The sequence below is a fragment of the Myodes glareolus genome, chromosome 3 (assembly GCF_982192425.1).
Source record: "Myodes glareolus chromosome 3, mMyoGla1.1, whole genome shotgun sequence".
Taxonomy (NCBI): domain Eukaryota; kingdom Metazoa; phylum Chordata; class Mammalia; order Rodentia; family Cricetidae; genus Myodes; species Myodes glareolus.
Genome location: NC_142028.1, coordinates 116,401,633 through 116,424,377, shown reverse-complemented (window position 1 = coordinate 116,424,377; position 22,745 = coordinate 116,401,633).

Sequence of the window (22,745 nt, the reverse complement as noted above, 5' to 3'; positions counted from 1 at the left end):
GGGGAATATTCCATCTTTCAGGGAAGTTCTTTACTTTAAGGAGGTAAACAACTTAAAATAATTTTAGGAAGTCCCTGAAACTGACCAGATTCAATAAGTCCTTTCCTCCCTTAGCATATATAAACTGTAAGAACTGGTGAAAGACACTCAGAGAAGCTGAAACTGCCGAGAAGACTCTGAGAGAAGGTGAATTACCTAGAATATTCTCAGACCAGTCAAACTGTGCAGAAGAAGCAGAAACCTGCTGAGCTGCCCAAAAGAAGCTTAGGCCAATGGAATCATTTGAAAAGGACACCCTTCTACCTGGTTAGCTGCTTGCAAGTTGTACAGTGTGCCTTATGTTTCGAGATTCCTTCCTTCAGTTAGGGTGGGCTTTGGTGATGACTTTTAGTCATTACTGTTCCTGTATCTCCTCACCTATATCCCTGTAAGTAACCTCAATAAAACTCATTTATTCATCAAAGTAGAATTTGGTGGAGTTCATACTTTTGTCTGTAGTCATTTCCCTTTCTGAGGTGAGTAGATGTTTGTTCATGGTTCCCCAGGAAAAAAGTCTTATATCAGGGACACACTGAACTAAAGCAGAATTGGGGAGGAATGATTGCATAGTCCTGATTATGTGTATCAAGGAATGCAGCTTTGGCAGAACAGTTTGAGTAGAAAACATCTGATTGGGAGAATCCTGAAATGAACCTTTCTTCAGTCTGCTTTTTATGACAAAATTTGTCACAGTAGATGCTGAGACATGCAACCAAAGCACATTCCTTTATATTGAAGAAAAGTCAGGATCTGGAATCTACTGGAAAATCCTATGATTCTGTTTGACTTTATGTTGTGCGGGGAGAAATGAATGGTTGATAGTGGAGTCCAGTGTGTAGGTATAGAGGTGACCTAAAAATCTGAAAGGCATAAAACACTCTCCTTGTTCAGGAGAGTGACACTTAAGGGATAAGAGTGTCAGCAAGTTGCTACAGAGTATTTGGGACCACTGTTGTGTGTAGTTAAGTAGATCAATCGATCGATCGATCGATCGATCGATAGATAGATAGACAGACAGACAGACAGATAAATAAATACCTAAAGGCAAAATGGTTACTTAATAGATATTTGTTTTTTTTTAATTTTTTTTTATTAAAAATTTCCACCTCCTTCCCTTGTCCCATTTTCCTCCCCCTCCCCCACTCCCACTCCCCTTCCCTCTTCAGTCCAAAGAGCAGTCAGGGTTCCCTGCCCTGTGGGAAGTCCAAGGTCCTCCCCCCTCCATTCAGGTCTAGGAAGGTGAGCATCCAAACAGACTAGGCTCCCACAACGCCAATACATGCAGTAGGATCAAAACCTAGTGTCATTGTCCCTGGCTTCACAGCCAGCTCTCACTGTCAGCCACGTTCAGAGAGTCCTGTTTGATCACATGCTCCATCAGTCCCAGTCCAGCTGGCCTTGGTGAGCTCCCATTAGATCAGCCCCACCCTTTCAGTGGGTGGGCGCACCCCTCCCGGTACTGACTTCCTTGCTCATGTTCTCCCTCCTTCCGCTCCTCATTTGGACCTTGGGAGCTCAGTCTAGTGCTCCAATGTGGGTCTCTGTCTCTATCTCCATCCATCACCATATTCTATGGTGATATGCAAGATATTCATCAGTATGGCTTTAGGATAGGGCCAGTTCAGGTGTCCTCTCCTCAGCTGCCCAAGGAACAATCTGGGGACATGTGCTTGGACACCTAGGAACCCCTCTAAAGTCAAGTCTCTTGTCGACCCTAAAACAGCTCCCTTAATTAAGATATATACTTCCCTGCTCCCATATTCACCCTTCCTCCATCCCAACCATCCCATTCCCCCAAGCTTTCCCGATTCTCCCCTTCTCCCTTCTCTCTCCACCTCTCCCCTTACCCCCACCCCACGTCCGCCTGGCACCTTGTCTACTTCTAATATCCAGGAGGATAACTATATGTTTTTCTTTGGGTTCACCTTCTTATTTAGCTTCTCTAGGATCATGAATTATAGGCTCAATGTCCTTTATTTATGGCTAGAATTCACTTATGAGTGAGTACATACCGTATTCATCTTTTTGGGTCTGGGTTACCTCACTCAGGATAGCGTTTTCTATTTCCATCCATTTGCATGCAAAATTCAAGATGTCATTGTTTTTTACCACTGAGTTGTACTCTAATGTGTATATATTCCACACTTTCTTTATCCATTCTTCTATTGAGGGGCATCTAGGTTGTTTTCAGGTTCTGGCTATTACAAATAATGCTGCTATACACATAGTTGTACAAATGCTTTTATAGTATGATAGGGTGTCTCTTGGGTATATTTCCAAGAGTGGTATTGCTGGATCCTGGGGTAAGTTGATCCCGAATTTCCTGAGAAACTGCCACACTGATTTCCAAAGTTGTTGCACAAGTTTGCATTCCCACCAACAATGGATGAGTGTTCCCCTCACTCCACATCCTCTCCAGCATAGGCTATCATTGGTATCTTTGATTTTAGCCATTCTGACAGGTATAAGATGGTATCTCAGAGTTATTTTGATTTGTATTTCCCTGATCACTAAGGAGGTTGAACATGACCCTAAGTGTCTTTTGGCCCTTTGAACTTCTTCTGTTGAGAATTCTTTGTTAAGTTTAGTTCCCCATTTTTTAATTGGGTTAATTAGCATTTGAAAGTCTAGTTTTTTGAGTTCTTTATATATTTTGGAGATCAGACCTTTGTCTGATGTGGGATTGGTGAAGATCTCTTCCCAATCAGTAGGTTGCCTTTTTGTTTTATTGACAGTGTCCTTTGCTTTACAGAAGCTTCTCAGTTTTAGGAGGTCCCATTTATTCTATGTTGTCCTTATTGCCTGTGCTACTGGGGTTATACGTAGGAATTGGTCTACTGTGCCCATGTGTTGTAGAGTACTGAAATTTGTTGTTTTTAAGAGAGGGTAAACTACAATGCTTTCTTATTATTTCCTACAATTGGCAAGATATAAGAAAAAAATACAAGTTTTTTTTTTTCTAAAGAGTCTTTCCTGGGACCCCAAGCTTAAAACCCAAAGAGTCAGATTTTATAAGTGATCTTTGATGGCTGGTTTACTGGACCAGATGATACTCTGAGCTATGAGTGGAGAAAAAATTCACTTTATTACAGAATACAGGATTAGGATTGAGTTTTAGAGACTTTGCAGAGTCCCATGGTAGGGCACGATTTTTGCAATGTAAAAGAGGCTTAAAATCATAATTACTTAGGTCACCTCTAAACTGAATTTTTAAGGGGATAAAATCAAGTATGAATTAAAACTTCATGATAAATTGTGGACATTTTGTTTTAGTGTCAATGTTAAATATTTGGGCCTTAGTGGATACTAGAAGCAGGTATGCCTCTAGCTCCTGGTGGCTTCTAGGAGTATTTAAAGCAATAAACATCAGTAGGTAAACACAGATATAAAACTACTTGAAAGGATTATGCTTGACCAAGGGATGAGACATTTCCTTCCCTGAATCAAACATACATTTCCCTCTTAGGAGGAAGAAATTGCTTACCCAGCCAAGCAGGTAGGTACAGTAGGCAGAGTTTCTGTGTGTCCTGGCAGCCATTCCTAACAACCACTTAGAGACTTAAATTTAATTATGAATGCTTTGACAATAGCTTAGACATGTTTTTAGCTATCTCATATAACTTACATTAACCCACTTCTTATCTACTCTTTGCCGATGCTTTCTTTGAACATTGCACATTCATCTTGCTTCTCATTGCATCTGCTTTCAATTCCTGAGACTCTGACTTCTTCACAGAATCCTCTGTGTCTTGCTGCCCTGCCTATATCTCTTGTCTAGCTACTGGTCAGTCAACTCTCTTATTAAGCCAATTGGAAGATACCTTGGAAAGGCACATCTTCACAGTGTACAAAAAATTATTCTCCAACTTTTCCCCCATTTTGTCAAATTAAAAAAGGTTTTAAGTTTAACAAAGTAATACTCTATATAACAAAAGTAGTTTGTAAGAATTATAGGTACAATATTCATTCCATTATTTTGGCAAAATTGAAGAAATTCCTCTATAATATAACTTATCTTTGTGAGTCTAAAGTTTTATACATAATTTATTTTTTTATCATTACTAAGGAAATCTATAAGTTTAATTATTTAATCTTTAACTTGATCACAGCCAATGGAAGAATTAAATGTTGCCAATGGATGGGATATCCCACTGCCTGGAGAGTTACTCAAAGTTCTTCTGTAACAGTGGGGCATCCAACTTTGGCCCAAGGCCTGGTATATCTGACAGATATTTCTGAGGAGTGAAGTTTGGAGAACTATCTTACCTTGTCTTGGCAAAGTTTGGCAGTTGCTTTCTTTTGTGCGCTGCTTGTTCATTTTGGACAGTATACTCTCAGCAATTGAGGCAAGGACAGTTTTTGTACAGAAGGCTAGCTTTTGCCTTAAGAAAATAAAATCCACTGTAGTTTATTTGATGTCTATCATTCTCTTTTCAAGTAAAATGATGCTGTCATGAGCAGATGTTTCTAGTCATGAAATACCTTAGGTTATTAAATGCCCTATTATATAAGTATTTGAAGTATTTGAAGAGCATCTATCCATCTAAATAGATCTGTGTATGACTGTGAATGCATATATAACATGACTATTAAGTTGTATTTTAAATTATACATTAAATTTTAAATGAGCTGCATAAACTCAATACAGCAAATGAGAATAGGAACATACATATATTATAGGAATAATTACTTTTAATTTGTATCAATAAAAATATTCACACCATGTGAAATATTTTAAGATTAATACTTGTTTTTTGAATGAAAGGAGATTCAATAATCTACCCTTTTATCTTATCACATCATTTTTATATCATATCTCCCTTTTTGCTTTAGAGAGAGATCTTTGAATTGAATTTCTTTTTGTGGTGGTATTTTGTTTGTGCTATAACAAAATAAAACTTACTTAAAGAAAGTTCAGAGTGTGGAGCTAGCCACTAGTTAACCATAGAAGCCAGGCAGTGTTCATATACACCTTTGATCTCAGCACATGGGAGGTACATACCTTTAATACAACTACTAGGGAGGTGGAAAGAGGAAGTGGTATGTCTGGACAGAGAGAAGAATATAAGGCACTAAGAGACAGGAGATTAGCTCTTTTGGTCTGAGAATTATTAGAGGAAAGAACTTTAGTGACTAGTTGATTCTTTACTTATCTGATCTTTCAGCTTTCAACCCCTAATATCTGACTACAGGTTTTATTATTAAAACCAATTAGATTTGTACTACACATTTGCCAAGCTTTATTTATGCTATAAACAATAACAACTTATAACCAATCCCCCTAAACAATGACAAACATCCATAGTACATTGAATAACCCAAGCCCACCCAAACCTCATTTCTTGGGAATGCAGGTGTCTTTCTCTAGACTACTTCCAGTTGTCTATCTGTGCTGCTTCCTGTGGGGGAACCTTGAGAAAATCAGTATAATTATTAGGTCTTGGCTGAAGTAGTTTTTGAGTCTGGATCATTTCAGTCAGTAGTCTTGAAGCAGTTTTGGATGCAGAAATCTGAGACTGTACAAAGGACATTTTGAGTGTTGGATTGCCTGGGCCATCCAGTTTAATTGGTGTCTAATCTTCTTTTTCTAAAAATTCATAAACTTTTAAATGCAACATGTATTTCAGTATTAATAAAAGTATAGACTGTGTGTTGTACACAAGTTAGTCAATGCTGATTTTTATTTTATACCTGAGTAGATAAAATATATGTCACATAATTTGTTGCTTTTCTAGGTTTATTTCTTTATGTATATAGCCAGGATTTTGCAGGGTCTTGCCCAATCAAACCTGATACATATCAATTTGGAATGAACCCAAAGCATGTCACTTTCTATGTAAATAAAGCGTATCCTCTTCCTCAAATCACATATATTTTACTTACATTTTGAAGTCAAGACATTTTAAAAATATATATGTAGATGGATGCTATAAAGTAACCTCCATACTAGCTCATAATTGAGTATAATAAAGCATTCTTTATTTTGGGGTAGACTCACAGATCACAGTCCTCTACATAAGCAGGGAACAGGAACTGAACTGAGCATGCAAGAGAGAGAGAGAGAGAGAGAGAGAGAGAGAGAGAGAGAGAGAGAGAGAACAAGCTTTACATCTGCATTTAGAGAATGAGACCATGCCCAAGTAAGTTGATATGTTAAAGGCTATTGGCTGAAGGCTCTTTCCCCTTTTGCCTAAATAAGAGGGTTCTAGAATTAATACAAAGTTATGTACAATAAAAACAAATTTTAAATATCAAAATTATAATTACAGCTAGCATAAACAATATCAAGCAAGAAACACCTGTTAAAAGTATCCATAGTTATCCTATCCTAAGGAGTCTAAGTCTTATATTGAAAATGCTTTACTAAGTCATGAACAGAAAATAACTATGACTATCTAGTCTTCAACTCCATTGAAGACATGAGAAGGGAAATAAAATTACTTGAGTAAATAGGAAGTGCAATCAAGCAACTTCCAAAATGTTAAATAAATGACAGGGAAAACTGACTACCTGGGTAATCACCCAAAGTCTCATTTGCAATGTTGGCACAACCAACTTTGACTAAGGCCTAGAGTAACTGAAAGATCATTTTTAGAGTCAGTAAAATTTTTAAAACCATCTTACTTTGTCTTGGAAAGATTTGAAAGTATTATTCTAGTATCCTGCTTGTCATTTCCAGACACCATGCATTTTGTCAGGTGTCAAGGAATGGTCAATTCTGCCCAAAGGCCCCGATTTGTTGAGAAGAAAACATGCTTCAAGTACAGTGTCTTTGATGCCCAACACTTTCTCAGGAATAGATCAGTTTTGCCAGGAGCTATTGTATCTCATGGCAATAACCATTTAAAAGTTATTTAAATGCCATATTCTACAGTTCTTTGAAGTGGTTGAAGATTATCTATCTTTGTGGAATATAGTCTCTATGTATCTAAAGAACCTGATTCATCTAACTATAAGTATGACAAACATGGATGATTATTGACCTACAATTCTTAATATTTATATAGATTAAAGACTAAGACTTCATATTAGAATAGTAAGTAATCTTTAAATAAATGTGCAGCAAATGAGGACAATAACATCAAAATGTAAACAATGTGTAAGTATCTTGATCAGAGGTAGAAATGTATAGTGCAATATGATAAATATATTCTAAAATTGTATCATTATATAAAATGTCCTAAACCGAGGTAGAAACATGCATGCATGCAATATGAAAAAAATAGCTTTATAGGTACACAAATATTGTACACAGAAATAGGAGAATATTCAATATAACAAATACAATTTGAATTTATTGATATATAAGATTCTGTACCAATGAAATTGTCTATAAATAATAACTCACAAGTATTCACTCTATTACTATTATCATTAGTGTGTGTAAACTTACAGTAATTTACCTATTATCACATGATATTTTCCCCCCTTTCTTTTTCCAAAGAAGATCCTTGAGCCTACATAATTTCCACTCCAAACCTGAACCTAATCCCAATTATAATAAATCCCTAATTAATGTCCCTAACCCTGAGGACAATTTTTTTTGGAAGAGGGGACATTGTCTTCTAAAATTACTTTTAGCTGTAAGGGTGAGCAATATTCTTTCTATGGAATGTTGTGAAACTAAAATGATTGTTAAGTTTCAGAATTACTGTCTGGCATAATTGCAAACAATATTTGAGTATTCAGTAGGGTTTTTCTGAAGTTCTTATTTGAAGTTCTGCCCAGAACATTGTAAGAAGGTGCACCGTTTCAGCTAACCAAGGTAGAATTATTTTGAGCAGCTTGTACCCCACACTGATTTTAAAGTAACACTATCAACATCATGATGCCATATCAACCAGGTAGAATTGTTGTGAGGCCCCATCTTCTTCCTGGAAACTTCAAAGATTACTGCAGGAAAATTTATTGTTTACTGTGCAAAACTTACACATCATTCATATAGATATAAATTCAATGAAAGTTACATTAGAGACAAAAAATGTATGGAGAGAAATAAAATTGTTCCTAATTTTTTTCCTCTCTCTGTCACATACCAGATGACTCTTGAAAGGAAACAGAGACTCTGAATTATTTTTAACCACATGGATTTAGAGAAGGATAGCCATTGTTCATCTCCAAAGCCAGCTTCAATTTCTAAGTAGATAATGAAATTTTACCAGGAAAATGATATGTCATCTTTAGTCAGATTACTCTTTCCTTAATGATTCTTTTTAGTAGATATATTTTCTTCTTTAGGCATTTAGATGTCCAAGGTCTCTCAATTTTTTGAAAATAAATATTTTCCTGCAAAGATAAGAACAGAATTCTGCCCAACCCTTAATAGGTTTCCTCACCAGCTGTATGATTGTCACCTTTGTGGATGAGGTCATTTCTCTTTATCAAGAGGATTCTCTTTTTCAAGCAGAATTGTTATTAATTTTGATGGTATTCATAGCTTTTCTTCTGTGAAAACAGGAGCAAAACCCTTTCCACGATGTAGCACATTTCTTGGTTTCCATTGTAAGGTCAACACATCCTTCAAATATGAAGGCTGATTTAACCTAGAAGATTTTTTTTTTATTATCCAATGTCTCTCTGCTGCTGGAGTTCCTTTCTCATTAGCATTAAAACAATTCAAGGTTAATAAAGCATTATGCAATCTATTTCTTGGAGTATTTTCCATCTTTTTTTTGTTTGCTTAATATATCTTTTATACTTCAATTTGATGTTTCTATAATTGCCTGACCTGTCTGATTGTTTTGGTAATATGTTCTGTAATATGTTTTACATTATAATAAGCATAATCTGTTTTATTTTCTTAGAGACAAATGCTAGACCATTATCTGCCTTCATGTGTGCGTTATACCCATGATGACCATAACTTCTAATAAATGCATGATTAGTAAATCAGCATTTTCTGACCCCAAAGCAGTTGCCCATTGAAAACCTGAATAAATATTAATGGTGTGGTGTACTTATTTTATTTTTTCCAAAATTTGCAAAGTGGAACACATACATCTGCCAGATTTCATTCCTTTGAGTGCCCTTTGGGTTACTCCCTGTATGTAGTGGTGTTTGGTTATAGAAAGAACAAGTAGAATATCTCTTTATAATCTCCTTAACTTATTGCCATATAATAGAAAAGTCCTGTTTTAAACATTTGTTATCGACATGATGTTTTTAATGAAATTTTGATGCCTTCAGCTCATTTCCCATCAACAATCAATCACTTTCATCACTACCTTGCACTAGAGGACCTGGCAGATCTGTAAGGAATCCTATTCCTGATTATATCTTGAACTTGAATGAATAATTAAGTCAATTCTGCATTATCTGCTATAAATTTGGATCCACCCAATCTACAAGTGTCTTCTGCAATTCCTCTTCAACCAAAGTTAATTCTTTCTCAGCTTCAACTGTTAAATCCCTGAGACTATGTATGTTTATGCCATCATCTAAGGTTTAAAGGGTTTATTAGATCAGTTGTTATCCCAACAAGTGAGTCATAGATTGAAAATATCTCCTAGCAATCATTGAAATTCATTAAGAGTCCATATTAAGTCTCTCCAAATTTGTGCTTTTTATGTTCTAATCATCTGCAACCCTATTTTACAATGTAGGTAATTGATAGAATCTCCTCTTTGTATTTTTTTTCAGGAGCAATTTGTAATCCCCATTTAGGCAAAGCTTTCATTATTTCTTTAAACATTCTTTCTACAAAATCAGATCATAAAATGTCATCCACATAATGGTAAATTATAGATTTCGGAAATTATTTACATATTTCTATTGTCTAACTTACAAAGTATTGGCACAGGGTGGGGTTATTGAACATTCCCTGTGGGAGGATGGTCCATTGATATCTTCTAAGAGGCTGAGAATTATTACGCACCATGAAGGCAAATTTTTCTTTTTCTTGTAAAAGTATAGTGAAGAAACAATTTTTTATATTAATATCTATAAGAGTAAACTTCCTATCCTTTAGGAGATAGGGTAGGCAAAAAATTCCAGATTGTAGAGGGCCCATAGGTTGAACTACTTTGTTGACAGCTCTTAGATCTGTCAATATTCTCCATTTTCCAGATTTCTTTTTAACAACAAACACAGGAGAATTTCAAGGGCCAGTTAATTCTTCAATATGGAGGATATCTAGTTGCTCCTGTACCAGCTGTTCCAATGCCTGCAGCTTCTCTTTTGTTAAAGGCCATTGTTTAACCCACATTAGCTTCTCAGTTAGCTATTTTAAAGGTAGAACCATCGGTACTTCTGAAGGTTTTCTAGTTGTTTTCTGTTCTTGTACTGCCTGAATGGCTTGTGACCTTTTGTTATAATACCTTATAATATACTTCCCAGAAAAATAAGTTTCTGGGATTTCAGGAATGTTAATCTGGGTATTCCATTGCTGCAGCAAATCACAACCCTATAAATTTACTGTGGTATAAGTCATATATGGCCTCAGCCCTCCTCTCTTTTCTTCTGGCCCTATCAATCCTTCTCATGATCTGCTTCACTCAAGATAAGGTTCCAACCAATTCATAGGAATTGAAGATCTGCCTCTTGAAGAGGCCAATTTTGATGCCACGATTCTGGAGTAATCATAGTCATAACCACATCTGTGTCTAATAATCCCTCAATTATAATGCTATTTATACATACTCTTAGCTTTTGTCTTTTATTATTTATAGAAGTCTGTCAAAATATATGTCTCCTATTTCCTATTGGAATTTTTTGATTTATCTTCCATGTTTAATATCATCATATAGTATTGTTTTTTATAGCAGACACTAGATTTTTAAATTCTTAAATTCTTTTTTATTTTTTATTTTTATTCTTTAAATTTTTAAATTCTTTTCTTGGTAAGACATGTCCTCTACAGTGACTGGGAACAATTGGACCACAGAGGTCCCCCAAAGCATTTCCTGATGCTATTGCATGGCCTTGTTTGTCTTTTGTTGATCTCCATTGATTGGTCCAATGTTGGCCTTTGCCACATCTACATAATCCAGAAGATTGAGACCTTCTATTATTGTTGTTTCCAGAGAAGACATTATTTCTAGGAATGCATTGTCTACATTCCCTTCTCATATGCCCTATTCTTCCACAATTAAATCATTTGTCATTTTGATGTCTCCTCATGCCTTTGGAAATTGTTTCTCCTATCCAATCCTCAGTATTATAGTCAAATCTCTCCACATTCATTGAATGCTGGATTGATTCATCCATTGGCACTGATCTAACCTTTAAAGACCCAACCATCTTATTGCATTCTAAGTTGGCATTTTCAAAAGCCAGAGATTCAATAAATACTCATCTAGCTTCAGGGTCTGTTACTTCTATTTTGTAATCTTGTCAAAAGCCAGTAACCCTAGTATTTAACTAGGGCCTTATTTAACCCTAGTATGTGGTTCAATTATTTTTCCTAATTCTTGATTCCTGTACCAAGCATTAAGGCTGTGGTGTGGCATAGGCATATCATCATAAAGAGTGTGATCCTGTGGCTCAGCCTTAGTTACCTTGTTAAGAATTTGATCTTGGGAAGCCTAAAATTCTTTTGCTCTTTCCTGTTATTCTAAAAATTTTGCCTCTTCTCACTAGTAGCATTTCCACAGTAATTGTGTACCATCTTTCAGGACAGCTGAAACTAATTGAAGTCAATCATGTGGGATAGACTTATTCCTTGAAGCCCATGTCTTTATCATTTCTTTAAGAAATGATAAATGCATGCTATAAGATATTACTGCTTTCTTAATTTCTTTTAGATTGTTCATTAATATAGGTTTCCATATATATTCTTTGTATTTTTTTGGGGTATTTAGCACTTGATGGTTTGTCAGAGATGATTACAGGGTAAGTAGCTAAAATTTTTGGTAAGTCATCTCTTACTTTGACAAGGGCTGGAGATGAAATATCCTGTCCTTTTATCTTTTCTCCCTGTTCATCACTGCTGATAATTTCCTTCATCATTGCAAATGTTTTTACCACTGCCTTTCATAAAGCCTAAATCTCTTGTTTTGTTAATATTTCTAATGATTTCATTGACTCACATAATCTTAGGTCCTCATTCTGCATATATGATTTCAAGGTATGAAATTTTTCCATTAAAGATAACTTCTCATCTTTGGTTATTTGGATAGTGTGCAGATTTCTTTCCTGGGGAAAGAATCTATTTGTTAACTTATCATAAGTTTTTAACAGGTTTCGATTATCAAATTCAACAGTATGAATTCTTTCAGATAAATTCACAGCACCCATTGACATGGATTGAATTTTGTCCATCAAGTTAATGTTATTCTTTTCAATGGTATTAGTTTTATTCAGCTAACTTTTGATTTTTGATGCAATTAGTCCTAACAGTTAGCAGTTTATTATTAGTCCATAAAGACTGTATTATTTCTAGATGTGCTCCTACTTGGCTCTGTTATCAAACCATTTTCTTGAGGATATAATATGAAAAACAAAGCTAAGTCTCAATATCAAATAAATGAATGTATCAGATAAACCATATAAGATTTACAGAATATCATTTGTAGTATAAGCAAAAAGGTTATTAGATTACTGGATGGTGATAATTTCTTTAATTATATAACTTTCAAATTTATTGATTTGTTTATTAATAAAATAAATTTACATTCATTTGAGATTTCAGTAAATTTTTGTAGGTTTAATAATCTTTATTGGCCATCAGGTATCACAGTTGTGGTCTCATGGTGGAGAGATGTCACCAGCAGCTCCATAAACAGTCCCTCTTGGTTCTGCTTTGGTGCCTGCTTAAATATTGGCAAGTATGTTTTGCTTGAAAAATTAAGAGCAGTAAAAGTGATTCAGTACACAGAGAAAGGTTCTTTTTGTGATCAGAATATCAAGAAACCCAGAGTTCGTAAGCCTGGAACACAAACTGGAAGCTGTGCAAAGCCCCACATGACAGGGCAAGTGGCTAACAGGAGCATTCATAAGCCTGGGAAATTGCCATGTCACCATATGGCAGGCTCACCAAAGAAGTAGCTGCACTGATATGGGGTTTTGGCAAAAGGCAAGCAAACAAATAAAACCCCCAAACTGCTTAGTAGGTGAAATCCAGCCATGTGGGTGGATATGGGAGACCTTCTGGACTTTTTGGGCTGGTCCCAGAAGGCATGGAGTTGGGATTCACACAGGCAACACATGTAGATATATACTATAAAGTAGTCCCACACTCACTCAGAATTGAGTATAATAAAGGGTTATTTATTTAGGGGTAGACTCCCAGGTTATAGTCCTCTGCATGAGCAGAGAACTGAAACAGAATTGAGTAGCTGAGAGAGAAAGCATGCAAATTTTACATCTGCATTTATAATATAAGAGACCATGCCCAAGTGGGCTGGAATCTTAAAGGATATTGACTGAAGGAGTTTCCAGAGCATATATAGGTTGGTTTTAATAATCCAGTGTGTCTTATCTGATCCTTAGCAGCTGTCTTTCCTTCATCAGCAATCTGAACATTCAAAGACAGCACAATAACATACAAAATCCTGACTACCCACATATCTTTCACTTTTATGTGTACTTTTCTTTTATATTACTTTATTCTTTCTTTAAAGAATTTATTATTTTAAAACTATTTATTTCTCTGATTTTCTTAATACTCCTGTTTTCTTTCCCAAGGCCATGTACATTTTTAAACACACTGTAATCAGTTTAGAGGTTTTTATTTTCATCTGGATCTGTCTTTAGTGGGTGTCTTTAATCTTTTCTGTCTATGTGAGCAAAACCCCAAACATGCCATGTAGTGCACTGGTAGCGTTCAACCTCGAGGTTCAATGCCACAGGCAGCTGCTAGGAGATGCATTTATATACTGTGGCTGGCATGATTGAAACTAGACTAGAAAGCTGAATTTGACTCCATTCTTGTATATTTAGAACCTTTTTAAAGCTTTCTCATGTTTTATGTGGATATAGGCACTATATTTGGGAGCACCATTTATATGCAGGGTTTCTCTGTGTCCTGGCAGCTGCTCCCAAATAATCACGTGGAGACTTAATATTAATTATAAATACTCAGGCAATAGTTTAGACTTGTTTTGATAGCTCATGTAATTTAAATTAACCATCTTCCATGAGGTATTACCTTCTCTCAAGATGGAGCATTCATCTTGCTTTTCTTTCTTATCTACCCTCTTCCATTAGGTATTACCTTCTCTCAAGATGGAACATTCATCTTTCTTCTCTTTGCATTTCCTTGCAACTCCTGGACTTTGCCTTTCTTCTTTCGAGTGTCCTCTGTGTCTGGTTACCCACCTTTATCTCCTGCCTATCTACTAGCCAGTCAACTGTTATTAAACCAATCAAAGGTGCCTTGGCAAAGGTATATCATCATAGTGTACAAAAAGATTATTCCATAACATGATAGGAATAGCCAATGAAAGCAAATCTACTATAAAATAAATATCTCTAAGTGCCTATTATTTTTTAAAAAGTGAGTAAGAAAAAAATAAATGACTTAGTGATACAGCTCAGGAATTTGGAAAAACAAGACCAAATAAATTCAAACCAACCAATGTCAACAAGTAATAAAAATCACAGCAGAAACAATGAAATACATACATAGAAAGCAACACAGAGAATCAAGAAAACTAAGAGATAATTTTTTGAGAAGATGAACAAGATTAACAGAACCCTGACCCCACTAACCCAAGAGAAAAGACAATCTTAATTAACAGAATCAGAATAGAACAGGGAAAAATTATGAGAGCTATTAAAGAAATTTACAATATTCTTGTATATATTTTAAATGAAATTTTGTCATCTGTGCTGACAATGCCATTTCCAAGAGACAAAGGCCACTTAACAAAAAGTTCAACCCCAGACATAGCAAGTCTTTTTTTGAGTATTGGCCATGGTCATTCAAGAGACTCAGAAAATATACAGACTATTTATATTACCCTTGATTTTTCCAGAGTTGTAATGTTGTCCTTATTGCTATAGGAAACACACACCTTAGACATAGATTCCAGAAGGTCCTGAGATGGAAATGACTTGAATACCTTTTTTCTCAGAACTAGCTTTCACAGTAATAGAAAGTGCAATAAAAGCTTCTAATGGAGGGAAACAACCAAGAATCTACTCTAGATATGAAGCCCTTTGAACCACAACAATGACCAGCATGGCAGGATAGCCCTAAGTGTCCAGTAGTGGCACCTATACCTTTGAATAACCAATACCTTTCTTATTGCTCTGTTTTAATTTTTTATGGTTTGTTTAACCATTTTATGTGCATTGATGTGAAGGTGTCAGATCCCCTGGAGCTAGATTATCAGACAGTTATAAGCTGCTATATGGGTGCTGGGAATTGAACCCAGGACCTCGGGAAGAGCAGTCAGTGCTCTTAACTGCTGAGCCATCTATCCAGCCCTTTCTTATTGTTCTTAAGACTTGCTCAATAAGAGAAGTTTTCATGCCTGGTAGTGGAAATCTTACCAAATATTAGAAGCTAATGAAATCATGGTTCTTGGAAGAGAACCTACAACCACTACTTTATACCTGCATAAACCCTAACTACATTCTAAATATTTGTCCTTATTCCCACAAAGAAGCATAGTATTAACCCCTCCATTGAGGAAATTTCTCTTTACAACAGGTAGAGACCATTACATAAAACTACAAACAATCAAAATGCAGAATTTTGTAGAAAAATCCCAAAGGGTACATCTACAAAATAATTCCTGGGACCATTGTGGAGGAGGGAAAAGAAAGATTGTGAGATTGTGTATCTAGTAATGCAAGAAGCTGTATCCATCAATTCTTACCCACATGACATGCCTCAACGATTAATGAAAATGAGACCATGGATTTGGAAGAAGACAAAGAAGGCACATTGTAGTATTGGAAAGAAGGAAACATAATGGAGAAATGATATAACTATATTGTAATCTCAAAAATAGAGGAAAAATTAAATAAATACATTGTAGACTTGTACAAAGCATTAAAAATTCATTTTGTTTATATGCTATCCTATCACAAACAAATGTAAGTATAAAATCTTATGTTTTAAATTTACCAGCAAAAAAAATACAGAAAGTTAAGAAAGAAAAAATTAACAGTGTATCTTGTCTCTCAGTTCTGCACCTAGATAGAATCTATCAATCAGATAGGGCTTTGGAATGTTTTATCAGCATTACGATGTGTCATCCTGTAACTATTTTCAGGTTACAGTGAGATCTCTATGTAAAATTACCCAGGCCAAGTTATAACTTTGACTATAGTTTGAGGGATTTTAACAGCAGGATAAATGTAAACATTTTAATTGCTCTTTCATTACCTCTTTCAAAATCTCTTGTGATAATTATGATTCAATGATGCTGTGAGGTTTAAACATGCTAAACCATATTTAACAGATATGTTTTAGCAGATAAAGAACTTAGCATTATGCTTGATTTATAACTAATGTTTAATAAATAATGATGATATAATAATAAATTATTAAATTCCAAAGATACTAGGCATGTTCCTCTCAGACTATGTCATTTCAAAGGTAGTAGAGTTCTCTTAGATGACACTTGATTCCATTGTAGTGCAGGATAAATTATGTCTCTTATCGGTGCAGCGGTCTCATGTCTCACACAGCGTTATGTATGTGTGTTTCTTCCTTGGAGCATGATAAATATTATCCGTAAACAGAACAAAATTCCACTCAGAACAGACGTAGGAAAACCTACATATTCTCAAAGCATGTTGATTTGATCTTTTTCATAAACGGGATGGTGTTTGTAAGGAAATTGCATTAGAGTTTTAACCTCTTACATATTTGACATGTTTTGTGTCAAAATCCACAAACCTGACCCAATAGGAATTGAGAGTCATTTTTCCTGAAGGTGTAACTTGGAAATTTTGTGTAGTCTCTTTACTCTTCATGCAGATTTTTTCTTTGTGTTTATTGCTTTTATTATACTATATGTTTTTCTGTGCTCTCTTCCTTTCCTCTCCTCTCTCCTTCTACCCTCTCCCATGACCCCATGCTCCCAGTTTACTCAGGAGATCTTGCCTTTTTCTCCTTTCTATTTAGATCCTTGTTTGTCTCTTTTAGGGTTTTCTTTGTTATCTAGGTTCTCTGAGGTTGTAAACTGTAGCCTGGTTTTTCCTTGCTTTATGTTTAAAAGCCACTTATGAGTGAGTACATATATTTTCCTGTCTGGGTCTGGCATACCTCACTCAATTTGGTATTTTCTAGATCCATCCTTTTGCCTACAAATTTCAAGATGACATTATTTTTTACCATTGAGTAGTACTCCATTGTGTAAATGTACTACATTTTCTTTATTCAGTTTTCAGTTGGGGGAAAATTAGGTTGTTTCCAGGTTCTGGCTATTACAAATAAAGTTGCTATGTACATAGTTGAGCACATGTCCTTGTTGTATGAATGATCTTCCTTTGGGTATATAACCAAAAGTGGTATTGCATGTTTTTGAAGTACATTGTTTCCTATTTTTTTTTGTGAAATTGCCATACTGATTTCCAAGGCAGCTATACAAATTTGCACTCATACCAGCAATAGAGGAGTGTTCCCCTTACCCCACATCTTTCCAGCATAAGCTATCATCAGTGCTTTTGATCTTGACCATTATGACAGGTGTAAGATGGAATCTCAGATGTTTTGATTTTCATTTCTCTGATAGACAAGGATGTTGAGCATTTCCTTAGGTGTCTTTCAGTCAAGCAACCTCTGGGTGTAGGTAGAAAGGGATTTTTTTCACAGAATTTCTATTAAGTTAACTAAAATATATCATTACTTATAGTGTTTTCAAGGATTGCATGTCTTACAGATGGCCATCCTTCATCTGAAGCTGTGAGAGGGCTTTTCAAATACAAGGAAAATCACAATGTACTGAGAAGGACTGAAGCTGTTACAGGGGCTGTCGAGCCTCCGGGTATATTCCTATGGCACCAATCACTCCCAGACCTTTCTATCCTGAGGCTTTAAGCTGAAAGGGCCTGTGATTCTTTATCTAAGTTTTTTTTCTATTTCTAAAGAACTTCTCAGTCTAATATGTGTGTGGTAGTTTGAATGAAAATGTCCCAGTTGAGACAGGCACCTTTGGGATGTGTGGCCTTGTTGGAATAGATATGGTATTGGTGGATTAAGTGTGTCACTGTGGGGGGGGTGGTATTTAAGGTCTCAGAAGCTCAAGCCAAGCCCAGTGTGTAACACTTCCAGCTAGATGCAGATAAATATGTAGAACTCTCAGCTATTTCTCCAGCACCATGTCTGCCTGTATGCCACCATGCTTCCCGCCAGGACAAAATGAACTAAGCCTCTGAAATGTAATCCAGCCACAATTAAATACTGTCATTTGTTGGGACACCCTGATGGTCAGAGGTTACAGTCTACCATGGCATGGCAGCTTTATCAAAGCTCTGCACAATATGAAGGACTATCCCCCCTTAGAAAGCTGGTCCAACATTTATGTTCTAAAGGTATCTTGACTTCAAAATTTGGATCTAAGGATATTATGCTTTAAAAATGTTCTTCTTTTGTTTTCTTTTTTTTATTTTTTTTAATTATAAAAGTTTCCATTTACGCCCCTCTTCCCAACACCCTCCCACTCCCCCCCGCCTCCCTCTCCTCCTCCCTCTTTGTCCCTAAGGACAGTCAGGGTTTCCAGCCCTGTGGGAAGTTCAAGTTCCTCCCCCCTCCCTCCAGGTCCAGAAAGGTGAGTATCCAAAGAGACTGGATCCCAAAAATCCAGTATATGCAGAGGAAACTAGTCCCAGTGTCATTGTCAATGGCTTCTCAGAAAGACTCCGGGCCAGCCACATTCAGAGAATCTGGTTGAATCACGTGCTCGTTCAGTCGCAGTCCAACTGCCCTTGGTAAACTCTCATTAGATCCGACCCCTTGTATCAGTGGGTGATAGCATCCCTCGCAGTCCTTCGTCATTTTCTTCGTCCTTCTGCTCCTCATTTGGACCTAGGGGGGCTCAGTCAGGTGCTCCAATGTGGGTCTCCGTCTGTATCGCCATCCATCGCCAGATGAAGGATCTATGGTGATAAGCAAAATATTCATCAGTATGGTTATGGGCCAAGGCCGGTTCAGGTACCCTCTCCTCTGTCCACAGAACAATCTGGGGATCTCTCCTTGGACCTGGGATCCCATATATAATCAAGTTTCCTATAAACCTTAAAATGACTCCCTTAGTTGAAATGTATTCTTCCCTGATCCCATATTCACCCTTCCTCCCTTCCCCCCATCCCGGTCAACCGAGCTTTCTCCATTCCTCCCCTACTCCCTTCTCTCTAACCCTCTCCCCTTCCAACAACCCTCCCCCCCCCATGCACCCAAGGTTACCTGGGACTCTTGACTATTTCCTACCTCCTGGCGGATAGCTAAATAATCTTCATCAGGTTCGTCTTCTTATTTAGCTTCTCTAGGATCACGAATAATAGGCTCAAAGACCTTTAAATTATGGTTAGAATCCACTTATGGGTGAATACATACCGTGTTCCTCTTTTTGGGTCTGGCTTACCTCACTCAGTAAAGCGATTTCTATTTCCATCCATTTGCATGCAAAATTCAAGATGTCATTATTTTTTACCGCTGAGTAAAACTCTAATGTGTATATGTTCCGCACCTTTTTTAACCATTCTTCTATTGAGGGGCACCTAGGTTGTTTCCATGTTCTGGCTATTACAAATAGTGCTGCTACGAACATAGTTGAACAAATGCTTTTGTAGTATGCTAGGGAATCTCTAGGGTATATTCCCAAGAGAGGAATTGCTGGGTCCTGAGGGAGGTTGACTCCCAGTTTCCTGAGAAACCGCCACACTGATTTCCACAGTGGCTGCACAAGTTTGCATTCTCACCAACAATGGATGAGTGTTCCCCTCACCCCATATCCTCTCCAGCATAGGCTATCATTAGTGTTTTTGACTTTAGCTATTCTGACAGGTGTAAGATGGTATCTCAAAGTGGTTTTGATTTGCATTTCCCTGATCGCTAAGGAGGTTGAGCATGACCTTAAGTGTCTTCTGGCCATTCGAAGTTCATCTGTTGTGAATTCTCTGTTCAGTTCAGTACCCCATTTTTTACTTGGGTTAATTAGAGTTTTAGTGCCTAGCTTCTTGTGTTCTTTGTATATTTTGGAGATCAGACCTTTGTCTGATGAGGGGTTGGTGAAGATCTTCTCCCAGTCAGAAGGCAGCCTTTTTGTCTTACTGACAGTGTCCTTTGCTTTACAGAAGCTTCTCAGTTTCAGTAGATCCCATTTATTCATTGTTTCTCTTATTGTCTGTGCTGCTGGGGTCCTACTTAGGAAGAGGCCTCCTGTGCCTATATCTTGTAGACTACTTCCCACTTTCTCTTCTATCAGGTTCAAAGTGGTCGGATTAATGTTGATGTCTTTAATCCATTTGGACCTGAGTTTTGTGCATGGTGATAGGTGTGGATCTACTTTCATCCTTCTACAGGTTGACATCCAGTTATGCCAGCACCATTTGTTAAAGATGCTTTCCTTCTTCCATTGTATACCTTTAGCTCCCTTGTCAAAAATCAGGTGTTCATAGGTTTGTGGGTTAATATCCGGGTCTTCTATTCGATTCCATAGATCGATTTCTCTGTTCTTATGCCAATACCAAGCTGTTTTCAATACTGTAACTCTGTAATAGAGTTTGAAGTCAGGGATGGTTATATCTCCTTAAGTTCCTTTATTGGAGTAGCCAGGGAGATAAGGATGGCGGGAATATTGTGTGTTCCCTAACAGGACTTGTATGGCGGTCAACGCACTTACCCCTCCACAGGATCAGAGCCCCTTGCTGGTCAGAAGACTCCCTGCCTGCAGTCTTAGCTTGCTGCAGGCCGGCTATCAGAACAAAGGGACTCCCGTCCCTTTGCACTCACCGCCTGCCCCGGCCCGCGGTCTCTTCTTTTGTTTTCACAGAGGATGAGACCCTGTGGATTGCACCTAGACCAATATGGTATGATAGACCACGCCCTCCTGAAAGGCTGCTGTGTACACCCTCAAAAACTTATATAGCTCAACTGTCAACTGAGATGAACCTGGCACACAGGATACACCATGAAAGAACTGATTAACAGTGCCCCCATACAGCAGGAAGCAGTTTGGAGAGAAAAAAACTGTGCCCAGATTCCAAAATATTATTTATAAATGTTCCTTTACATTTAACAGGGAATATGATATAGATATAATTAATTTGCATTGGTATGGATTTTGCTTTACTTTTATAAATTTAAGGTCAATCTTGTTACATGTATGTTTCTGCTCTTGATTAATGTATTGTGATTGTGTAGTACATTTAAAAATGTAATATATAATTAGGAAATATAGGTTGTTAATGGATAATTATCGATAATAGTTAAGCTGTTAGTCATGTTAGTTAGATTTTCCAGATAAATAGAGATATATTTCAGTTCGATAGTCATTCTTCATATCTTTCAAAGACTACAGAATATGACATTTATAATGTTTCAATAACGTAAAACTTTTTATGATAATGAGACATATCTGCTCCTAGCAGCACCAATCTTCTTCAAGAGGAAGTTGGGCATCAAAGAGGCTCTTTATAGAGTTGGTTAGCCATTTGGGCAAGAAACTGCTCTTGCCTGGACAGATGCATAAGCTGGACATTAAAAACCTGCAGAGAGATGAATGCTGAACTTGCCTAAAGGTGAGATGATACTTCTGGGTTCTTGCTTCATGAAAGAGTCTGTGAGGCATTCTGCATGACACAGAAAAAAGTGACTAAACTGTCTTTAAAATTTCCTGCTTCATGGAAATGTCTGCTGGATACTATGGGCCTGTAGGCTAAAGATGATTGCCCAAACGGTACAGAATGACTTTGGGTGACAGTCCAGGAAGTGAGATGTCTCTGTCATTTCTAGAGTTTTGGAAGTTGCTAATAATGCACTTCCTGTTTGCTTAAATAATATTATCTCCTTCTGGAGTCTTTGATGGAGTTGAAGAATTTATAGATATAATTTTCCTTAGTTAAGGTAAAAGATAAAGTATATATAAATATTGTAAGTAATTCTTGCTTTTGTTTTATGCAATTTTACTATGTTAAAGTAAAAGCCTTTCTTTTTTATTTAAACAGAAAATGGGAAAAGGTGTAGGAGGTTATTCTGTCTATGTGTTGCTCTCATTGGTTGAATAAAGATACTGTCTTGGCCTTTTGATAGGGAAGAAATTAGGTAGGTGGAGTAGACAGAACTGAATGCTGGGAAGAAGGACAGACAGGCAGACACCATGAATCTCCTGCCTGAGATGGATATAGGTTAGAATCTTGCCGGTAAGCCACAGTCACGTGGTGATATGCAGATTTAATAGAAATTGGTTAATCAAGATGTGAGAGTTAGTCAATAAGAGACTAATGCTAATGGGTCAGGCAGTGATTTAATTAATACAATTTCTGTGTGATGATTTCAGAGGTTAAGCTAGTTGGGCAGTCAGGATGAAAAGCAGGCCCCCCCCCTCATATCACCAATAATACTGAAATTAAACTGAACTGTAAGCCAGACCCAGTTAAATGCTTTCCCTTAGAAGAGTTGTGGAGGTCATGGTGTCTCTTTGTGGCAATAAAACCCTAAGACAAAGATAGGTTCTCTGTATAGGCAGTGAGGCTGTGGAACAGAAAGATTTATGAGTAATTGTCATGCCCCTTCTGTCTTGAGTCAGAAATTCATAAGTTATATTAACAAAAGAGTTTTCAATGTGATTGAACCCCTACTTGTCCATAAT